General features: G+C 44.7%; 1 long non-coding RNA gene and 1 pseudogene across 1 annotated transcript; both read right to left on the bottom strand.

Annotated features, from left to right (window-relative positions):
• LOC102258892 lies at positions 1-18,912 on the bottom strand. The gene is made up of 7 exons (XR_314571.2): positions 18,844-18,912; positions 17,987-18,077; positions 7,453-7,547; positions 1,794-1,954; positions 1,441-1,605; positions 1,091-1,275; positions 1-463 (listed from the first exon to the last, which is right to left on the bottom strand). It is a non-coding gene; the product is annotated as an uncharacterized LOC102258892 (long non-coding RNA).
• Positions 18,913-20,592: 1,680 nt separating this feature from the next.
• LOC102262246 lies at positions 20,593-21,967 on the bottom strand (annotated as a pseudogene).
• Between the last annotated feature and the right edge of the window lie 529 nt (positions 21,968-22,496).

The raw sequence follows: 22,496 nt of genomic DNA, 5'->3' as shown, positions 1-22,496 counted from the left end.
TCATCCTTTATTAATACCATGGAACAAGAACGCCAAATTCTACTTAATAAACATGACCGTGACAACCTCACAATTTTGCACTTATTTTAAGACTCCAAGTTAAATTGGCATGTTCCCAAATGTATTATTTTGTTCTTAAAATAAAGAAAAGATATGTTTAAGATTTTAAGGGAGGTTGGCTTAAAATGCAAACACTTTCTGAGAGGTGCAGGGGGCGATCTGCCTGAGGCAGAGATGAGAAAGGGAAGGTCACAGATCAAGGCCACCCAGGAGAGAACGGCAGCAATACCTCCTCTCGAATTTATGTGCCAGTTTTAGTTTAGTACATTTCTCAAAGCAATTCAGCGAATAGGGTCACTGTAGGAGCTGTGTTAGTGGAACTGCATGTGCCGAGTACCAAGGGGAGCGTTCTGACAGGCTACTGAGCGAACTCGAATTGAGACTTGAGGAAAGTGCAGTAAATCTGTAGAGAACGAGGACAGGCTGGGCTAAGGCTGGTTTTCACATAAACCCGTACCTCTGTTTAGGCCTGTGTGGCCCGGGAGCTGGGATATGTGGGCCCAAGTCGATGCTCTGACACGTTCTACTGAGTGAAGTTGCTCTCTGAAAACCAGTTTTCTTATCCATAAAATTGGGAATATGTGTGCTATCTCAGGGTTGTTGTGAGGAGTGGAGAGAATGGAGTAAAGCAACGTGCACTATGCCCTGCTCAGGGGAGCTGTTGTTACTGTTCTAACGTGCCAGGCCAGTTCCTACAGAGATGTGCACTCCCTTACAATCAGGCAGTCTTCACTAGGCTGTCCCGATACCAGACACCACTACAGATATTTGAGCGACAGCCCTAACCAGTTTGGCTCAGTGGATAGAGCGTCAGCCTGTGGACTGAAGGGTCCCAGGTTGGATTCCGGTCAAGGGCATGTACCTTGGTTGCGGGCACATCCCCAGTAGGGGGTGTGCAGGAGGCAGCTGATCGATGTTTCTCTCTTATCGATGTTTCTAACTCTCTATCCCTTTCCCTTTCTCTCTGTAAAAAAATCAATAAAATAAATATATTTTTTTTAAAAAAAGGTATTCGAGCAACAAAGCCTACCTGGGTACCTGGACATGATCAGTGATGAGAGCTTCACAAGAACAGACAGAACCACTGTCTTCCGCAGGTGCCGAGGCAGCGGTGAGACTTCTCTCGGCTGAAGGGTGGGTGGGAATGTAGGGTCTGACTCTGAAAATTCTTGCAAGGCCAGAGCCACAGGAATTCTTCAGAATGGAGCCCAGAGCCTAAGGAAAGAACCTAATCTTAGTCGAGAAGGAAAGCCAAACTCTGAGCCAGAACAGCGGACCTGAGTGTCAGGTTGGAAAGGTCAGAGCGGGAATCGAGAAAGCAGGCCCTGAGCCAGGGGAGGCCTGAGCAGGTGGGGTACATGAGTGGCTGCTGGGGGATACCTGGAGCGAGGGTGTGGCCGGGGCTCTTTCTTCAGCTGCCACTGCAGAACGAGCTGCCTGTGCAAGGCCAGTGACCCACTCCCACCTGCCCACACCTTCCTGGACGGATCCTTGCCGGCCGCCTAGCATAGCCCAGTGGCATCCACCGCTCTGCTCTTTCCTCCCCTGCAAAGAACAAGAGAATGAGAAGGGGAGCAGAGCTTGGGCGAGGTGAGAGGCTACTCACCAGGGCCAGCAGCTACAGGTGAGCAAGGAGACTCCAGGCCCCTAGCAATATGGGATGTTCCCTTGGCCACCCCTCCAGCCCACCTTCAAACCCAACTGTCTCAGCACAGATCTCTAAAGCAACTCACCAGGAATCTTCAAAGTTCAAGGGTTGGAGGTGGTGAGACCGACACAGGCTCTGACGGGAGACACCCCATTCCGGGTTGTGCTTGGTCTCCTCCATCGCATGTCCATCTTCACCGGCTGGCAGAGGATTTCCACATGATAGTGCAATATTATCAGCCAGTGTCTGAAAGATGACAGTTTAGGATTATAAATAATGTCTAGCCCTTGCTGGTTTGGCTCAGTGGATAGAGCATTGGCCTGCAGACTGAAGGGTCCCAGGTTCAATTCCGGTCAAGGGCATATGCCTGGGTTGTGGGCTTGATCCCCAATGCAGGGCATTCAGGAGGCAGCTGATAAATGATTCTCTCTCATCATTGATGTTTCTATCTCTCTATCCCTCTCCCTTCCCCTCTGAGATCAATAAAAATATATTTTAAAAAATAATAATGTATAAAATGGTGTGTGTGTGAAATGAATACTGAATATTTTTTAAGACTTGGTAAGCAATCATATACAGTTGTACTTTGTGAACTTCCAAGAAGAAAACATTGTACTAGAGAAAATGTTATGGGCTGAATGCATGTGTTAAAGTCCTAACCCCAGGTCCTCAGAATGTGATTGTGTTTGAAAACCTTTAAACAGCAAATTAAATTAAAGCGGGGTCCTCAGAATGGGCAACAATCCACTGACTAATGTCTTTATGAGAAAAGAACTTGGGCCACAGACAGAAACCCCAAACACGTGCCCGCACAGAGAGACGACCATTTGAGCACCCAGCTAGAAAGCGGCCATTCGCAAGCCAAGGAGAGAGGCTGCCGAAGAACCCAACCCTGCCAACACTTCCAGCCTCCAGAACTGCGAGGAAATCAAGGTCTGTGGACTAAGCCACCCAGACCGTGGCACTTCGCCATGGCAGACTAAGGCAGAAAACCTGTTCATCCCCTAACCGTCGCTTTGGGACAGCCTGGAGTAGCGTCGACAGTCATTTCAATACTGTTTTGTGAAATTTACTCTGGACGTGTGTTCATTTTTATTTGTTAGTGATCTAGTGTCACGGATTTACAAGCACTTACTTTCCCTACCTTTGCACTGACGCACACAAATCCTTAAATGGCCAGCCTCTGCCGTCACAGACAGACCACTGTGCGTCCCCAGCTATACCCCTAATGCCTGGCCAGGGCTTTGGCACTGTGGTGGCCGTGTACAGTGTCAATGTAGCCAGGCCAGAACTGTGTGTCCCGAAGAACCAGAGCAGCATCTGGGAGGCAGAGGCGGGACAGCAGCCATGCAGCCATGCGTGGAGTCAGAGGCTGGTGTATGTGCGTCGGCAGGCTCCTCTTATTGATCTGGGGCAGCAGCTCGGCCCATAGTTGCTCCATGGCTTCTTCAGCTTCTTTGAATCCTGGCAGGTGTGAAACTCCACGGCAAGGTGCCCCGCTCTTCCACAGGTCGCCTTCACCATCGAAGGTGGAGGACTGGAGGCATGAGAGACAGACATGGGACACGTGGGTTCCAGTTCATCCACATGGGTCTCCAGATGCTGTTTGTTCTCTTCCCACCGCTTCACGCCCATGGTCCCCTCATGAAGCCAGCCCATCCTGCTGACCAAGACCCAAGTCTTGACACAGGGACATCAGGTTGCACAGGCCGCTCAACCAGCGCCTATAATCAATACGCTCTAATCCCGACTAGAATTGCCTTGTTTCTCTTGAAATGGTTTTGCTTCTCTGATTCAACTTTCACTGATGCAGATTTTGGACCAGAGCGGGTGCTGCTGTAATAAACGCCTGAAACATGTGCAAAGGCTCTGGGACTGGCCTTGAAGTCTGCCTGTGAAGGCTTCTGTAAACAGGAGGAAAATATCACTGGAATCTGAAGGAAGGAGGCGCTTTTATGTGGTGGTGGGACGGTGAGCAACACTGACAGCATGGTGACTTGGGAAATAGAGAACAGTGAACTGTGTGACCTCGCTAAGGACAGTGCCAGGCACAGTGCAGGAAGTGCACCTGGCCTCGCCCAGCTGCCTACAGTAAAATGAGAGTAGGAAGATAAGCTAAAGAGCAAACAGTTAACGATAAAGGCGACAGGACCAGCAGAGTTCAAAAATAAAATGGTTTCTCATTCTCAGATGGCAAACAAAGTAAGAAATGGCTTCTGGATCTGGTTCCAGTGCAGATAAGTGAGCAGATGCCACGGTCTCTCTCCCACTGGTTACATCTAAAAACACTGTTCAGCCCTAGCCAGTGTGGCTCAGTGGACAGAGCATCAGCCTGCGGACTGAAGGGTCCCGGGTTCGATTCTGGTCAAGGGCACGTACCTCGGTTGCAGGCTCCTCCCCGGCCTGGGCCCTGATTGGGGACTGTGCAGGAGGCAACCAATCAATGTTTCTCTCACATTGATATTTCTCTGTCTTCCCCTCTCTTCCACTCTCTCTAAAAATCAATGGAAAAATATCTTCGTGTAATACTCTTTGTAATAATTTAAGCAATAAAAATATATATTTAAAAAAAAATATCTTCGTGTGAGGATTATAAATAAATAAATAAATAAATAAAATAAAAATACTGTTAAGCCCTGCTGATGTGGCCCAATGGTTCAGCATTGAACTATGAACCTGGAGGTCACTGTTTGATTCCCTGTACATGCCCGGGTTGCGGGGTAGATCCCCAGGAGGGGGCATGCAGGAGGCAGCCAATCTATGATATTTCTTTCTCATCAATGTTTCTATCTCTCTATCCCATTCCCTTCCTCTTTCTCTAAAAAACAAAAAAAAAAAAAAAAAAATCGATAAAACATATTTAAAAATAAATAAATAAAAACACTGTTCAGAATCCATAATGCAACTAGTAACGACTCTGAAAGGAAATAATAGCAAAGTCATTTGGGAAGGGAAATCAATACAAAGGTCGATAAGATGGTGGGTGTGTGTCTTGGGTGGTTTTCCTTCCATATCTCTTGGCATAGACTCAGAACAACCTGAAACTCAGAACTCCTGAAGTTGCACAGGTAAAGATCCGAGGGAAACCCTCTATGCTCAAAGGAATAGGGCAGAGAGAGTCATGCGGAAAACCCTCTGTTTTCCTCCCGACCTATCCAAATGCCATAAGCATTGAGATGTGGGGGTCTCAGGGAGAGAATGAGTGTATTTTGCACGTGGAAGGGGTGGCAGTCATTGAGGCCAGGGGGTAGACTGTAACTGACTATATCACCCCAAGATGGCCATCACAGGACCTCCTGTCCCACATGCAGTTTCCTGGCTTTTTCTTTGGCTCTACTCCCAAATTTACATAAGGAAAAGCAGAGTAAGGGAAGGGAAGGGTAATGGGGCAAAGGGTCATTTGTCCCTGATTAGCTAAATGCCCTTGGGCAAATTACAAAGATCACCTAATGAGATGAAGAAACCTAGGCAGGTTAAGTAGCCTAAAATATCAAAGGTGTGGCTGGTGGTAACACCAAGACAAGAACCCCTATTCTTTCCAATCCCAGAATGGGGCTTCTATTGCCCTAGAACCAGACTATTGCTACAAGTAAAGTATTCATTTAAATAAGAGAGACAAGCACCATGTCCACTGTCACCAAGGCCGAGCAGGAGGCTGTGGTCCAAGGACAGTGGCTGTCCATACCGGGCAGGCAAAGGGGCAAAGGGCCTTGGCACGCTCATCACATTTAAAGACCAGGGCTTGCCCTAGCTGGTTTGGCTCAGTGGATAGAGCGCTGGCCTGCAGACCAAAAGGTCCCGGGTTTGATTCTGGTCAAGAGCATGTACCTTGGTTGCAGGCTCCTCCCCGGCCTGGGCCCTGATCAGGGTGTGTGCAGGAGGCAAACCAATTGATGTGTTTCTCTCATTTCGATGAATCTCTGTCTTTCCCTCTCTCTAAAAAAAAAAAATCAGTGGAGAAAATATCCTTGGGTGAGGATTAAAAAAATAAAAAATGAAGACTAGGGCTCTGCTGTGCTGACCCAGAAACCCCAAGATTGGTGGCATCCCAGCAGCTGTCCCCAGAGACCGGCACTATAACCCAGGATCCAGGCTATTGCTTGGTAAGGGGGACAGGTCTTTCAAAGACCATTTCTCCTTCCTCAGGCCCTCCAGGGATCCAGGTGCCTCAGGGGCAGCGTGAGGAGCATGACATCAGAGCATGACCCCAGGGGCCCGGACACCTGATGAAGCATCCAGGCTCCGGGTAGGGGATCTCAGTGACTGTCACTTACATCCCCCCACTCCCTCCCTCTGCCAGTTCCTGCTTGAGAAGGTGGCGGTCAGCCATCATCCCCTTCCAATTAACAGTCATCCTTCCCTAGATAAAGTGAACACCGTTGATTCCTATTTCTCCAGATTAATAACACTTATTATGCTCAGTCTCAGATAAGTTAGTGCAGATGTCCTGGTATACAGAACACAGTGATTGGTTCAGGGCATCTCCACCTCCTTAGTCAATAATTTACCCGCTTTTCTTTAGTCTGACTCTCTGCATTATCTTTTGCTACATTCTCTTTTAGTCCCAGTGCTGCTGGAGAAATCAGTGGGTCCAGTTTCCCCGACATGAGTAGGAGTGGGGTTCTTGGGGTACCACTGGAATGAGCACTTCCGGAGTCGCCCACAGGGGAATGAATGGTGTTTATTGCCAAATTCTATTTCTCGGGTTGCAAAGTCCCTGCCCCTTGACCCAGTCCTGAAAAAGGTGCAGCTGGAGCTCTGGTAGAGCCAGAAGTAGGGCCAGTGTCCAGGGTGTTCCTTCCATAGTGGACCTGAGGCCGGAACAGCATTAGGCTAATCACAGTCCATTAGTCCATTGTGTGGAGTCCACTTGGCTGTGGGCCATGTGAGCAAAACAGGGCATTAGAGCCCTGCAAGCCAGAGGTCAGGGGCGAGCAGCTAGAGGGGGAGAAGGAGAGAGGAGGAGAGAGAGAGGGGGAGACAGGGGAAGAGGGAGAGAGGGAGAGAGGAAGAGGGAGAAAGGGAGAAACTTCCTTTGTTCAGGGATTAAGTATCTCAGATATCGTGCCCTTGCTGTGGCCACGCCTATTCTGGCCACTGACTGGCTCCCAGGTGTGACTGACAGGTAGGTGAGCACCCAGGCCTTACTGGGCCTGTGTCTATTGTCCAGTCCCTTCCCCAAGAGATCTGCGGGGCACAGACCTGTAGAGTGTTGACTGCAGCTTCCTGGCAAAGCTGTATAAGGGCGTGCCTAGATTATCTAGTCTCCTCTCTACTCCTTTCCTGTTAAATAATAACCAGGTGATGATAGCAGTATCACCAGAGGTTAACTTTATCTCAAAGTTGTGAGTGTCTTATTGTTACTCCCTGTGCTGACTACAGTATCTGCGAATACCAATGCCTAGTGACTAGTCTGGGTGCCAACCAAAGAATCCTCGTGGACCATATTTTGAGAAACCCTGACATTTGGCACCTATTATAGTTGCTCATTTAATACTTTTCCCCTATGGCACACGGGGCTGATTTTGCTGCACTGAAGCACACTTCAGTAGAACTCCCTAGTTATTCTCACCTCTTAGTCCATTTTCCATTTCCTTTTCTTCTTTTTGAATCTTTTGGCTGCCTTCCCCCCCTACACTTACACCATGACACTCACACACAGGTGTTAGCTACACTGACACACTGCCTCAGGCCCCGTGGACAGCAGCAAAGGTTAAATCCGTACTTTCGGGGACGAGCGTTACCTCCAGTTCTCCGCCAGGAGACCTCCCGGAGCATCAGTGTCCTCATCTGCCAATGGCAGCAGTCCCTTCTGTCACCTGTGTTCTTCACAAGACGGCTGTGAACGTCAAACAAGATAAGGTAGGTAAGAACACTCTGAAAGACCTGGCAAGCCACACACATGTAAGAAAAGCATTCGGGGAATTTGCGACAAAAAATAATTACACATCCGAGTATTGAAATTTGGCTTTTGTTCCTTGCTTGCATCTAATTAAATCAAAAGAAATGTCAGGTCTAAGATTCCTAGGGACCAGGATTCTGTTTTTGCTGGGCAAGAGAAACATGCTTTCAGTTTAAAGCTCCATCTGGAATTCTTACGGCTTTTTGTGCGGATCATTTTAATGCTAATGTAGGAAAGGTCAGCAGGGATATTCTAAATATACATCACTTTTATTTAATGAGTAACTTCATTAATAGTTATGGTTTGTCACGTGACCTGCCTTTTCACAAGCAAGAGTAGGTGCATGGCAAGCAAACCTTTGTGCCTGCCTGGGAGAGAGAGAGAGGAGACCCGCCCGGCACATTTAATGAGAGGTTTCACAGGGAACGCTGCGGGAGGCAGGCCCACTGTGCTCTGCCGGGGCGGGAGGGCTTTGTCCTGGTGTGTCACGCTCCAGAGGCCCTTGTTCACGGGAGCCACGGACGCGTCTGCAGTTGCTGGAAGGTGTGGAGATTTCGTTTTAAATAAAGAATGTTCTCCAGCTCCTGTGAGAACCCGCAGCTCTTGGCCCACTCGGTGCAAGAGGCTGAATGTGGTGCACGGACCCTGGAGCTGCTTCAGACCAAAGCAAATATTTTCCACTTCCAGGAATCAGTGAAGGGCCACCGATCAGCGGAATTCAAAATATTTCTCCAATTAAGCTACAGACCTACAGAGGCCGTTTGTTTTTGTTTCTTTTTTTAATCCTCACCCCAGTACATGCTTATTGATTTTAGAGGGAGGGAGGGGAGGGGAGAGAGAGAAACATCAATGTGAGAGAGAAACATCGGCCTGCTGCCTTTGAGACACGCCCCTACCAGGGATCCAACTCCCAGCCCAGGTATGTGCCCTGACCCTTCAGTGAACAGGACCGACGCTCCAACCAACCCAGCCAGAGTCAGCTTTGAACGTGAGAAGAAAGAGGACAGCAGTGTTACTAAAAAAGGAAAAAGGAAAAGAAAACGCTGTTCTTGAGACGACAGGGCGCTGTCAGCGAGCAGCCTGCAGCCCTTTCTGAGCGTCTGAACAAGGAAACACCTGCGTGCAGGGGGCCTTCGAAGCCCCACTCCCGCCTGGCAGAAGGGGAGAGTGTGTGGATTGTTCCGCGCTGTTACTACCAGTCAGGAAGGGAACCCAAGTTGTGTCACTGAGAAGCTGCCTTTTGGATACTGATTTTAAGCTGTTTGTTAAGAAATAAGACTCAGAAAGAACCTTTGAACCTCCCCCCTTTCCTGCCCAAGAAAGTCAGAGAGGCCTGCGTCAGGGATGGTCCCCTCGGCCTGATTTGAGTCGGTGTGGTAAACAGGAGGGCTTTACTCGGGGGGCTGCTGGCTAGATGCCCCCTGCCCCGTTGTCTCTGAGTTGCCTAGCAAGAATTTGCCTGCCATGGGCGTTCACTGTAAGTCACCCATTCTCGCTTCTGAAATCTAATACCACCCTTCACCCCCACCCCCACCCTTTCCTCCTCATCCAAAATGTCAATATCCAATGTTGCCTCACTGTCTTTGGAGCTTGCTTGCATATGTGCATGTATTAAAATTTCATTTTCTCCTGTTAATCTGTCTCTGTTCATTTGACTATTAGCCCAGATAGAACTTAGAAGGTGGGAGAAAAAGTATCAATTTTTTTAGCCCCCCCAGTTTGTATCTGGAAGAAGTGGAATACATGATGGACAGGCAACGTTAGCTGAATGAGTTAGATAGTGCACCCCATTATTTTAGTAACATTTTAACTTTAGGGGGGGTTTCTTTACAAAACTCCACCAGCCTGGAGCTACTGGCCTTTTCCTCTCTCTGCAGCTCTGACATCTCTGAGCCTCTTTCCAGTGAGATCACTGGTCTTAGGTACACATCCCTGGCACAGATGGAACCGCACTGCCAGGCCTCTTTCCTTCAGCTTCTTTTTATTGCAAACTTTTCCCACCTACCACATGTAAGGGTGTGTGCATAAATGTGCATGCAAACATTCTTTTTGTCAGAATTGAGAAAAGTGATGAAGCATTAGCGATGTCCTATTTCTGAGTGTGCAATATCAGCAGAACCTTCCATTTAACACTAAAAAAAAAAAAAAAAGGCGAGATTCTGTGTATTCCAGACATGTCCTTTGGCAGTGCCCGCCTCGAGTCACTCCTGTGAGCTCGGGTGGATGACTAGCCCTCAAAGACTGTCCCTGAGTGGAACCGAGATCGGAAGGTACAGTTTTTAAGTGTGGGATTTCCTACTCAGGACTTCCCAGCTCATTCCTGTCCCACCTGGTGGGGGGCGGAGATCGCTCACTGGCTCACAGGGTGAGGCAAGAGCCCACAGCTGGCCAGTCTGAGCTGTTTCTGAAGCTCAGAGCAGCTCTGACTCATCCCTCTTGCAGTCCGTTACCTTCCCACTCCTCTCACCAGACCAGCTACTCCTCTCACTCTGACTCCCACAAACCCACTTATTTTCAAATTGGCTCAATAACCATGACATTCAAACCCAACCTGCTCCATGCACAGTCTGCGAGAAAACACACAGTGAGAGTCGAGGGTCCACACAGAAATAACGGCCACAGACTGAGGACTGCTTTCCTGGCCGATGGGCGGTGAGAAAGTTGCTAATGAGAGGCAGCAGCGGGCTTCCGGACGTGTGCTGTCCTGCCCAATTGCATTAAGGGAATGCAGTCATCCCGACCGCTGGTTGTCAGGAAGCCACTCCAGATTTTAATTGAATTCACAGGCTCCTGCTTGATTAGGAACATAAGACTTTGGTGCCTAAACTGGATTGAGCTGGTAAGAACAAGCTCAAGTGGTTTTCTATCATAAAGTAGTGATGCTCGAACTTACTCTCCCTAGGACACTCCCAGGTCCTGTGGCCAAAGCCACAAAAGGAAAGTAAAAAAAAAACAAAAAAAAAAACACAACATTTTCAGAGGAAGTTTAGGTCCTTCTGCACGGTTCCAACCGCCAGTGCAATAAAACATGCAGTGAACATGTGAGGGGTTGCAGCTGGAGTGAAGAGAAACCAAGAGTTTGGTGCAAAGTCACTGTAACTAAGCAGCAATAGCATCAACCCTCCCCATCCTCCCGTGGATTTAAAGAGGTCTTCAGTTACACAGCCATTTCTGAGTTTGCGCCCTAAGTGGGCCTTTACCCAGTCAGAGTCCAAGCATCTAGAAGCCCCAATACTTTCAGAGGGGAAATTATTCAACAGAGTCATTCCACAATATTTGTTGAGGGCCTGCCATGTTTCAGCACTAAGACACAGGAGTTAAAACAACAGTTGCCTTGGAAATGAGCCCAATAAAATGAACTCTTGGACTATCCGTGGGAGCCCAGAGATACACATTCAACATGAGCCTGAATTAAAAAGAGAATCCATTTTCTATGTTGTGACTTCTTTACATTCCTTTGCTTTAAAGCAGTGGTTCTCAACCTGGGCTGCAACCTTGGAAATTCTGTTTCTTTGTTATGGGGTGGGGCCACAACATTAGTAACAAAGAAACAGAATTTCCGGAGGATGAGGCCCAGAAATCAGGATTTTAAAAAGATTCCCAGGTGATTCTAATGTGCAGCCAAAGTTGAGAACCACTGCTCTATAGTTTGCCTTTTAAAGACTGTGATGTAAATGGAATAATATAGTTTATAACCTTTGGTATCTGGCTACTTCACTTAACATAGAGCTTTTTATTTCATCCATGTTGTTGTGGGTACCAATAGTTCAGCCTTTTTAAGGCTGCATAGTATTCCTTTGCATGGATATATCCCTGTTGGTTTATCTATTCACCAGACCTTTGAGTTGTTTCTAGTTTGGGCTACTATAAATAAAGCTTCTAGAAACATTCGCTTGTAGGTCTTTGTATGAACATGTCCTCCTTTATCTTGGTTAAATAAATACATAGGAATAGGGTTATGGGTCATATAGAAAATGTATGTGTATGCTTGAGTTTATGAGAATTTTTCAAGTTGTTTTCCAAAGTGGCTAAACAATTTTGCATACAGCCCTAGCCAGTTTGACTCAGTGGATAGAGCCTGAAGAGTGAAGGGTCCCAGGTTCGATTCCGGCCAAGGGCACATGCCTGGGTTTCAGGCTCAATCCCCAGTAGGGGGCGTGCAGGAGGCAGCCAATCAATGATTCTCTCTCATCATTAATGTTTCTATCTCTCTCTCCCTCTTCCTTCCTCTCTGAAATCAATAAATATTTTTTAAAAAATTTGCATACAAACCAGCAATGAATGACAGTTCCAGTTGCTCAATATGCTTACTGACAAGAGGGTGGGGACAGAGATTTTTGCTTATGGAAATGTCACTAACACTAAAAGTCTTGAATGGCAATAAATCTTACATTGATTACAGAGGCAAGAGGACTTTCTCTCTACTCCATCCACTGACTACTCCGATTCAGGCTAAGGAGCATTGCTTCAAAGGAGAGTTGGAGTATAGGCGTTAGCCTTCCTTATCTGGAGCTACCTAGCAATCTGCACAGCACCTATAAGACACTCACTGGTGCCCTAGACAAAAACTTCATCCAAGAAAATCAAGTACTGCTGAATGTGTGACTCATTTGATTAATTAATACGAAGGCCTCTTAACTACAGTATTCTCATTGTTGCCATTGTTGATATTATCATCATCACTGACAAAGAGCCAGTGTGGCATATTAAGCAAGCCCGCTCCACGTCTTTGTCTCCCTCCTTTTAAGGAGGAGCTCTCCTCTTCTCCAAAGCCCATGCCCCCCTTGCACACAGGATACCAGCCCAGCCTTGCCTGCCCACTCAAGGAGTCTCTATCAGTTCCTCTTACCCTCTGTATCCACTTGTCCTCTCCCCTCATCAGCAGATAAACAAGCTGTAGCATATCCCACCTCAATAAAAAAAAATCCTCTCTTGATCCCATATCCCCTTCTAGGTATGGCCCCTTTCTTTGCTCCCCTTTATAGCAAAACTCCTGGAAAAAGAATGGCAGAAGGTCGAAAATTATGAAAGCTAAGGAGTGGGAATATGTATATTATTCTTACTACTTTTTTAATGTAAAAAGCTTATTGAGCTATAATTGATACAGTAAGCTGTGGACATTTCATATGTACAGTGGGCATATGCAAATACCCATGAAACCATCACAACCACCACCACCTTCAATAATTAACATATTCATCATGCTCTAAAGTTGCCTCATGCCCCTTTGAAATCCCTCCTTCCTACCCTGCCAACCGCTCCGCTGACTTGCTTTCTATTGCATATATTCATTTGCATTTCCTGGAATTTTTATAAATGAAATCATTCAATCTGGACTCTCTTTCTTTTTGGTCTGGCTCCTTTCACACAGCATAATTTTGAGATCCCTGCGTGTTGCAGCATGCATGAATGGTTCATTCCTTTTTATTGCTGAGTATTATTCATACCACAGCGTGTTTATCCATTCACCTGCTGATGGGCACTGGGTTATTTCTAACTTGGGACTATTACAATGAAGCTGCCGAACATTCATGTACAAGTCTTTGTATAAACATATGCTTGCATTTATCCTGGATAAACATCTAGAATGGAATGGCTGGATCATATGGCAGGTGTACCTTTACTGGTAAAATGTTAAGAAACTGCAAAACTGTTTTTCCAGGGTGTTTGTATGATTCAACAGTCCCACCAGCAGTGTATGAAAGTTCCGGATCCTCCACATCCCCATCAACATTTGATATGCAGTCAGACTTTATACTGTTACCATTTCAACAGTTGAGGTTTCTCACTGTGGTTTTAATTTGCATATTCCTGCTGACAATGAAGTTGAACATGTTTTCATGAGCTTATTTGCCCTCCATGAACTTTTTTTGGTGAAGCATCTGTTCAAATGTTTTGCCCATGTTTTTTTTGTTTGTTTGTTTTGTTTTGTTTTTTGTTTTTTTGTTTTTTTTTCCCCCGCCCCCCCCCCCCCCCTCCGGCCTTGCCCATGTTTTTAAGTTGGGTTTTTTAAATTGAGTTTCATGTCTGATGAAGGACACAAGTCCTTCATCAAACATGATTTATGAATATTATTAATATTTTCTCTCAGTTTTTTCATTCTCTTAACAGTGTTTCATAGAACAAAAGGTTTAGTTTGATAAACCCAATTTATCAATCTTTTAAATGCATAGTGCTTTTGGTGTTATAGCTAAGAAATCTTTGCCAAACTCAATGTCATAAGTGCTTTCACCTACGTTTTCTTCTAGACCTTTTATTATAATTTTAGGTTTGATATTTAAGCCTATAATCCATTTGAGTCCATTTTTGTATATTGTGTATTGTGTGAGGGTTTGGTTTGGTTTTGTGTTTTTGGGCATAGGGATATATAATGTTCTAGCAGTATTGACTGAAAAGATAATACTTTCTCTACAGAATTCCCTCTGCACCTTTTTGAAAATTAATTGTCTTTATGTATGTGGAGATACATCTGGTCTCTCCATTCCATTCCACTGACCTATTTGTCTATCTTTAGAACAATATCATACCATCATGATTACTGTACCTTTATCATAATAAATCTTGAAGTCAGGTAGCATTAGGCCTTCAACTTCATTCTTACCCCACCATCAGTTTTCAGGATTCCTCTCTATTCACACTCCTTCCTTCACTCATTTCATTCAGTCCCAAGATATGGAATATCATCTGTACACTCACTTATATTTCAGCTCTGACCTTTTTCAGACTTACACAATATATATTTTTATTTGACATTTCCATAAGGATTACTAATAGGCATCTCAAATAGCATGTCCAAAAGCAAATTCTTGATTTTCGTCCCCTAACCTTTTCTCTTTCCTCATGCCCCATCTCAGTAAACGGCAATAGTGTTCACTCTGTTGCCTATGTCAAAACCTTTCATTACCCTTAGTTTATCTCTTTTGCTCTCACCCCGTTTATAATCCATCTGCAAATCTGGGGAGTCACATCTTCAAAATCCAACTACTCTTACAAATTCTATGGCTCATTCTGTACCAAACCAACCTCATCTTTCACCTGGACTACTAACGCAGTTTCTTAACTGGTTTATCCATAATATGTTCTCCCCATAACAGCCATAGTGTTACTCTTAAAACGTAAGTAATCCTGGTGGGCATTTTTTTTTTTTTGCAGAAATTTATGAGGTGATCCTGAAATTCATGTGGAATTTCAAGGGATTCTAAATATCCAAAACAATCTTGAAAAAGAAGAACAAAGTTGGAAGACCCATACTTCACAATTTCAAAACATACTACAAAGCTACACTTTTCAAGACTGTGTGATAATGGCATGAGGATGTTGCTTAATATTATAGAATAAAAATCCAGACATCAATGGTCAATTGCTTTTCAACAATGCTGCTCAGATAATGCAATGGGGGAAATAGTCTTTTTTAAATAAATGATGCTGGGACAAGTGGATACACAGGTGTAAAAGAATGCATCTGGACCCTACCTCACACCATTTACAAAAAAATTAACTCCAAATGGATCAAAGATCTAAATATAAGAACTAAAACTGTAAAAGTCTTAGAAGGAAATGTAGATGTAAATCTTCACATCCTTAGGTTAGGCAATGATTTCTTAGATAGGATACCAAAAGAACAAGTAATTAAAGAAAAAATAAATTTGGACTTACTCAACATTAAAAACTTGTGCTACAATAAATACTATCAAGGCAGTGAAAAGACAACGTATAGAATGAAGGAAAAAAATCTGCAAAGATACAATTAATGCCATTTGTGCCAGCCAAACCCAAGGACAGATGAAGTCAGGGGAACAAATAACTAACTAAATAAATAAATAAACAAACAAACAAACAAATAAATAAATAAAACAATTAGAGCCAGACAGACTCAAAATAAAAGTAAAGCAGACCAAAGGATAATCCCAAACTCCCCTATACACTCATTTTGATGCACCAGCATATTAAAAATGCACCTGGAAAGCTGATGAATATTTTGCTGAAACCCTCCCCTAAGATTCTCGCCCACAGAAGAGAGATAAGACCCTCAGGACAAAAAACACCAGCGTGGGCTTGCTTTAGAGCACGCCCATGCCTCTTCTTGGGCATGAACTTTTTACTTCCTCCTAAACTCTGAGGGTCCCCATGAGACTTGCAACCAGGGAGCAGCGGGCAGCAGCAGCTCATCCTGTGCTTACTCCCTGGCCCTGTCTCCAGTGAGCTAACAGCAGCCCCACCTGGGCTCACTTCTGTCCTATAAGGTTTCTAGGGAGGCAGAGCAGAGCACCACCTAGGCTCTCCCCTGTTGCTTCTTCTACCCTAAGTCTTTCCTTTGCTTCACTGTCCCCGGGTTTATTAAATGTTCTCTCAAAATCACCTGGACTCGTTTTGTGAAATCTTTCCTGTAAGACGTCAAGAACCCACACACCACATGCCAGCCTGAGGCAGACCCACTCCGGACAGGTCCCCATCAGGTAACAAAAAGTCCGAGTCTATGAAACAAGGTTAATATTAGAGGTTGAGACTTCCATCTCTGCCAGATGCTTTAATTGTCAGAAAGGATACAGATTTGGATATCCCACCACTAAAATAAAACAACATTATATGTGGAATCTTACTCAAATTTATCCTAGGCTATTCCATTAGGCAAGGATTCATCAAGATACTCTAATGCCTTGGACAGGTTATCAATTAGTCTCAATTTGGCATTGAATTAAATCAACATCAATTACCCTTAATTTGAAAATAATAAATTTGAAAGTACTGTTTTTTTTTTATTATGAACATGTCTAAAACAAAATACACAGGAAAGCAGAGAGTAATTCCACTTAAATCAGTATTTTTTTCCACCTGGGAAACAGAGCACTGAACAATGAACCTTTTATGATCCCATCCCTAATATTTAGACAAGAAATTATCTTGTAATCTTAAAGGAAGGTCAAGGTCACCACTGTTCCCCACGCAAGTCCAGCCATCCTAAATTGGATGACAGAAAAACAAACATTACTCCAAACTCCACATTCCTCTCTAGGTGAAGAAATGGCCTTGGGTCAAAAAAAAAAAAGAACTGCTAAAAGAATCTACCATTCTTAAACATGGCTCTCCCTCCCATTTATTCCTCATAACAATAGAAAGAAGTAAAAATCAAGAGGCAAAAACAGAGCTCAGAAGATAGAAGCCAAGTGTCTATTTTTTTCACAATCTGCCCACACCTTAAATAAACATGAAACATTACAACTAGAGTTAGTCAGATACTACAGGAAGCAGAAAGACTAAAACAAAAACCTCAAATATCCGGCCCTCATCTTTCTTCTACATGAAATCTACTTTGCTTCCTGCCTATATTTCCTCACAAGAAGTTAAAATCAGATATGATGTTATATAATGACCAGGCCCATACTATCTTTATAAAAATTAAGTATTTTTCTTATAAGCACTAACCCACATATCAGAAAAATTATGGCCCTAGCCGGTTTGGCTCAGTGACTAGAGCATCGGCCTGCGGACTGAAGGTTCCACGGTTCGATTCTGGTCAAGGGTGCATGCCTGGGTTGTGGGCTCAGTCCCCAGTAGGGAGCCTGCAGGAGGCAGCCGATCAATGATTCTCTCTCATCATTGATGTTTCTATCTCTCTTTCCCTCTCCCTTTCTCTCTAAAATCAATAAAAATACATTTTAAAAAAGAAAAATTATGTTTTATCAGAGGGGACAAAACCTAGAAATTGTTTGTACCTATATACAAGCAAGAAGACATATATAAGGTTCAATGTGAGTGTATATTCCTTTAGACTTTAAAAAAAAATGCCTGTATGTGCGAATAATTATGGTGGGGTTGGGTCAGCGTATTTATAAAGTTCTTTGAAATCTAACATCTTTCTTGTTGTCCAAAGCAACAACCTCAGGAGAAAACAAAAGAATCCTGGTGAGCAGAACATCAGCAGCCGAGGGTGCCTTTCCTCTCAGGCACAGGCAGGAAGCAAGTGAAAGGGGCCAGATCCCCATGACCTTCCCCAATGCACCTGCTTTACTTCCCAGCCTTGACCCCCATGGCCATCAGTCCAACTCTCCTTTTAACCGGCATGCCTGGTTGACCTGGCCTTTCCGATCACTCGCTGCAGTACAGTTACTATGGTTACCTACGCATCTGCAGGTGGCTCTGGAGTTTAAGAACCACGTTCACTGCTTTAGTTTGAATTGCCTTACCAAACTGTCATGTGGGGAGGAAAGGTAAAGCCATCCTCATTTTACAGATGAGGAATCGGACTCAAAGAGGTACACGACCCTGTATGAGAGTCAAGAGTTAATACATAGCAGAGCTAGGCCTCAAGCCACCATTTCATCTTTCTCCTCAATGGGACGTTTTTTTTGAAAAAGTAAGTTAGGGTCACCTCTTACCTGCTCAATCTCCCATCCACCACGCACTCTTCAAACCCATTTCGCTCCAACATTCCCCTCACTCCTGAATTGGAATGGTTTGTTCTGGGGCCTGTGGTGAGGATGGTAGTTTCCCATGAATTATGTATATTAAGGATGACATACTATATATATATATATACACACACACACACAACACACACACACACACACACACATATATATATAGTGTCCACCCAAAAATGTATACACACACTTTGAATAATTATAAAGGCACGTTTCATTTTCAAAACTGAGCTATCAGCTGTTGAAGTGTGTGCACATTTTGGGGGGCACCCTGTAACAAGGGTCTCCGTCCATCACTGCAGCTGGGGGCTTCCCCACTTCCCCTGACACACAGGCATTCCTCCAGGGTTGTAACACTAACAATTACGAGTCCAAAGATCATACAATAGGGATCCCAGGCCCAACTAAAGCCAAGTACGAAACTGCAAGGGCAGTCGTTCAAGGACGCTGCCTGGGTTTCCAGGGGGAAATATCTGACTTGCAGACTCCGCTAGAGTCTTCTCATTTCCCACCAGGTGTCTGTGGGAAAAAAGAAAAAAAAAAAAATCCACCACTCCCATCAAGGCCAGGATGCCAGCCTATCTCGCCCCTGGGAGGGATTTCTGACAACTTCAAGAACAAGCGCGAGCCACCGGTGCGGGGCCTGCCCGAGGTGCGGCGCCACGGCCCCTCGCCGGGTTCAGAAAAGCAAAATCGTGCACCCTAGAAACTCAACAGCCACATGTCAGCTGCAGACCGGCTACTTTTTGAGACAGAAAACAAAAACAAGCTACTCCCGAGAGCTTCCCTAGCGGCCCACAAACCCCTCCCACCTTGAGCTTTTCCAAGATTCGCTGAGCCACAATTACCCAAGACACTCGCGGCAGGAAGTGCAGTTAAGCCGATGGCAGTACGATGCATCCTGGGACTTGTAGTCCGCGTTCAGAATGCGCAGGCGCAGCGGTGAAGGCGTGGGGGGGGCACCTGGGAGCAGAGCCCCACGGGGATTGTAGTTTCTCATCAATTTACATATTCTGTTTTAAGGATGTCAGAAGTCAGGTGGTGCATTTAGGAGATTTCTCATTTCAGACAGCAAGGGTGCTCTCAATGCATGCCTGTCGGACGGGGAGACTCGGTTTGAGACCGGTGTGTGTACACACAGCCTTCATTCGACGAGATCTGACATGGACTGAGGTAGCCCCCAAGTGGAGAGTGGGCAAAGGACAAGCCACACAGTCTACCTGTCAACAGGACTATGGAACCATGAGAAAATACTGTAGAATGAAGGAAAGGAACCCTTCCAAAGACTCAGAAAAAGAACAGATGTCAGTATCATTCACCTCATGCATCAGAAGAATGTTTTTGAGAAATTTTGACCTCTCCAGGAAAGATACCAAAAAATTATGTATATGACGAGCAGGCTAATGAACGTATAGCACAGTCTGGAAGAATATGTAGTAATTGTTAAGATTAATTTCCTTTGAATGAGAGGTTACTTTGTTTCACCCTTTTATGTATTTTCTGGAATGTTTACAAGGGCTAAGTAGTCTTTGGGGGGATAAAATATTTCGAATGTGAAGAAAAGTATAAAGAGCAATTTAACACTCTGGAATCTACCACAAAGCTTCATCATGTTTAGTTTAGGTCTTTCCTTCCGTTTTCCTTCCTCCTTTCTCCCTTCCCTCCTTCTTTCTTTCCTGCATTAAAAGAAAAATAATTATGGGGGGGGGGGAATCCCTTTATAAATATGTAGTCCTTTTTCTTCTGCAGAGAACTATACTTATCTATCTATCTACATGTATATATATATACTTTCTGCAGAATATTTATATATATGTCTGTGTATATCTACATACATATGTGTACATATTGTGTTTTTCAAATAATGATGTTATATGTACTGTACATATCATTCTACAATTTGCTTTTCTCACTGCTCTGCAACCTGTTTTTTAGATTTATCAGAAAACACAATACATGTAGTTCTAAATCATTCATTTTAACTTCTATATACTATTGCGTTGTATGACAATGACCGTGTAATTATCTAACTTGATAAAGGACATTTACCCCATTGCAAGTATTTTACTCTTACAAAGAATATTGTTATGACATTCTTAAACAAATGTGCAAGAGTTTCTCTGGGGTATTTACGTGTGAGTGAAATTGCCAGGTCTTGGCAGTATACCTATTTTCAGCTTCACCAGATGCTGCCAATTGCTCTACAGCATGGTCGAACCTCTTTCAACTCTACCAAAATCCCAGCAATAAAATAATTTATAAGTTTCGACTCGCTCGCTCTTCTGAGGAGCAGGATGAAGTCTTGTGCCATCCCACCCTGAACATGACCATCGCTTTGCCCAGTGTCTCCATGCTGTAGATACTTCCCGCCCATTAGTCAGCAGCCACTGCAGTGATCAGATCCACTGTCACGCTATCTTAGAGGTTGTGTTCAAGTGACTCTTATTTTACTTAATAATGGCCTCCAAGTGCAAGAGTCATGATGCTGGCAATCCAGATGTACCAAAGAGAAGCTGTTGTAAACTGTGTATTAGGTGAGAATTTTACAAGCATTATTTATATCAGCGGTAACGGTGGAGCTGGAGAGTATGGCGCCTTCTCCAAGCTGCACTGGCGAGACCCACCAATAGTGGTGGAACTGGGGGCCCTTCCCAAGGCCATGGCTCTTGCATCTCCCTGTGCTTGTGGACTGGCTTGGTGATCCACTGGGTGTCAGGATTTCTTCTGATAGCCATATGGAATGGTTCAATGAGGAAAACCTCAAAGAATTTGTAGGTGGAATCTTCACCAACCCAGGAAGAATTCAGAACCCTCACAGCCCCACAGTGACATCCAGCTTGCTCCTCGGCAACAGACTGAAGACTCTGAGCAAACTTTAGCTGGTTAACACCATGATGGACAGGCTTGCCTTAGGCACAGGGTGTCTGCGGCCACCACCAATCTGATATATGACATAACCTTGCTGGGCCTTGTATCCCAGCTTGGGTGCTTTGTCGGGCCAGGTGGGGGAAGGCTGTGGAGCGCAGAGAGCTGGCGGCACTGCCAGCAGCGCACCCTGAGAAGGAAGCGCGTCACATCGGACTGCTGCTTCCTCCATCGCTCCTAGATGTACTTCAAGCGCCCACCTGGGTTTACCTGGTGGCTGCGCCAGGCGGGAAGGAAGAGCCAGGGGACCTTTTCTTTTCAGTTTATAATGTAAAGACCAGATGATGCTAGTTTTGGGGGCGGGTGAGGAGGACCTGAGGGTATATTATTGTGTTTTGTCTAAATTTATATGTACTTGAAATTCTTCATAATAAAAACTATAAACTATCCTCCCCTACGCTCCCTCCCCCAGCTGTCTGCCTGCTCTCTATGAGTCTGTCTCTATTTTACTTGGTAGTTCAGTTTGTTCATTAGATTCCACAGATGGGAATGTTGGGGGTGAGTGGAGGGATTGAAAAAAAAAGGAAAAAACTCATGGACAAAAGTGTGGTGACTGAGGAGGGAGAGAGGTGGGTGGAGGTGGAAGAGGGTATGGGGGGGATAAATGATGATAGAAAAAATAAAATAATAAAAAATATAAACTAAAAGAAATTTAAAATAAAAATAAAAAACAAGTAATCACCAGGAATGTTTCCCCCTTTTATGAATCTCCCTATTGCTAAGATCTTACATGTAGGTCTTTAATCCACTGTGAGTTGATTTTGTCAATGGATTCAATTTCTGGTAAGTATTTTCACATGGCTAAATCGGTTCCTCCCCTTTGCCATTCAATTTCTGTGGTTGCCACTTTAACCTCCACAGTCAATCTTTTTTTCTAAATTTTCTTCTCTTCTCGTAAGATTCATCTTTGCCTAAAACAGGGCCCATCTCTCTTTGCTTTGCCCCCCACATCTCCTACCATCCCAGACAGGCATGGCCGCTGGTGCTCCCTGCCCCCTCTGCAGCCAGCATGCGTCACTGGGAACAACTTCACAAGCAATATTCTGAGGTGCAACCCTCAGGTACTAATTCTCCTGCTTTTAGTCATTCACACGCTTCATTCACAGAAATGTTGAGTCAAGCACCGTCTAATTACTGACCTAGATAATATCCCTAGATTTTTAAAGATAATACAAAGTTTATTTTAGGAACAACTGTGACTCATCACAGAAGCTAATGAACTTGGGAATTCTAGAAAATTACTCAAGCATATAAAGCCAGTTTCCAAGATTTCGTTTTCTTAGTTCAAGGTCACAAAAATTGGAACATGGTGGGAAATGACATCCATCCCTCATTTGCCTGATGTCTAAATAATTAAGAGCTCTAAATCAAGCTAACAAATTGTTAATTGAAAAAGTGTTCCCTTGCCCTAACTGTTTGGCTCAGTGGATAGAGAGTCGGCCTGTGGACTGAAGGGTCCCGGGTTCGATTCTGGTCAAGGGCACATGCCTGGGTTGCAGGCTTGATCCCCAGTGTCGGGTGTGCAGGAGGCAGCCAATCA

The sequence above is a fragment of the Myotis brandtii genome, unplaced genomic scaffold (genome assembly GCF_000412655.1).
Source record: "Myotis brandtii unplaced genomic scaffold, ASM41265v1 scaffold802, whole genome shotgun sequence".
Taxonomy (NCBI): domain Eukaryota; kingdom Metazoa; phylum Chordata; class Mammalia; order Chiroptera; family Vespertilionidae; genus Myotis; species Myotis brandtii.
Note: the sequence above shows the minus strand (reverse complement) of the source record. Positions and strands in the feature narration are given on the sequence as shown.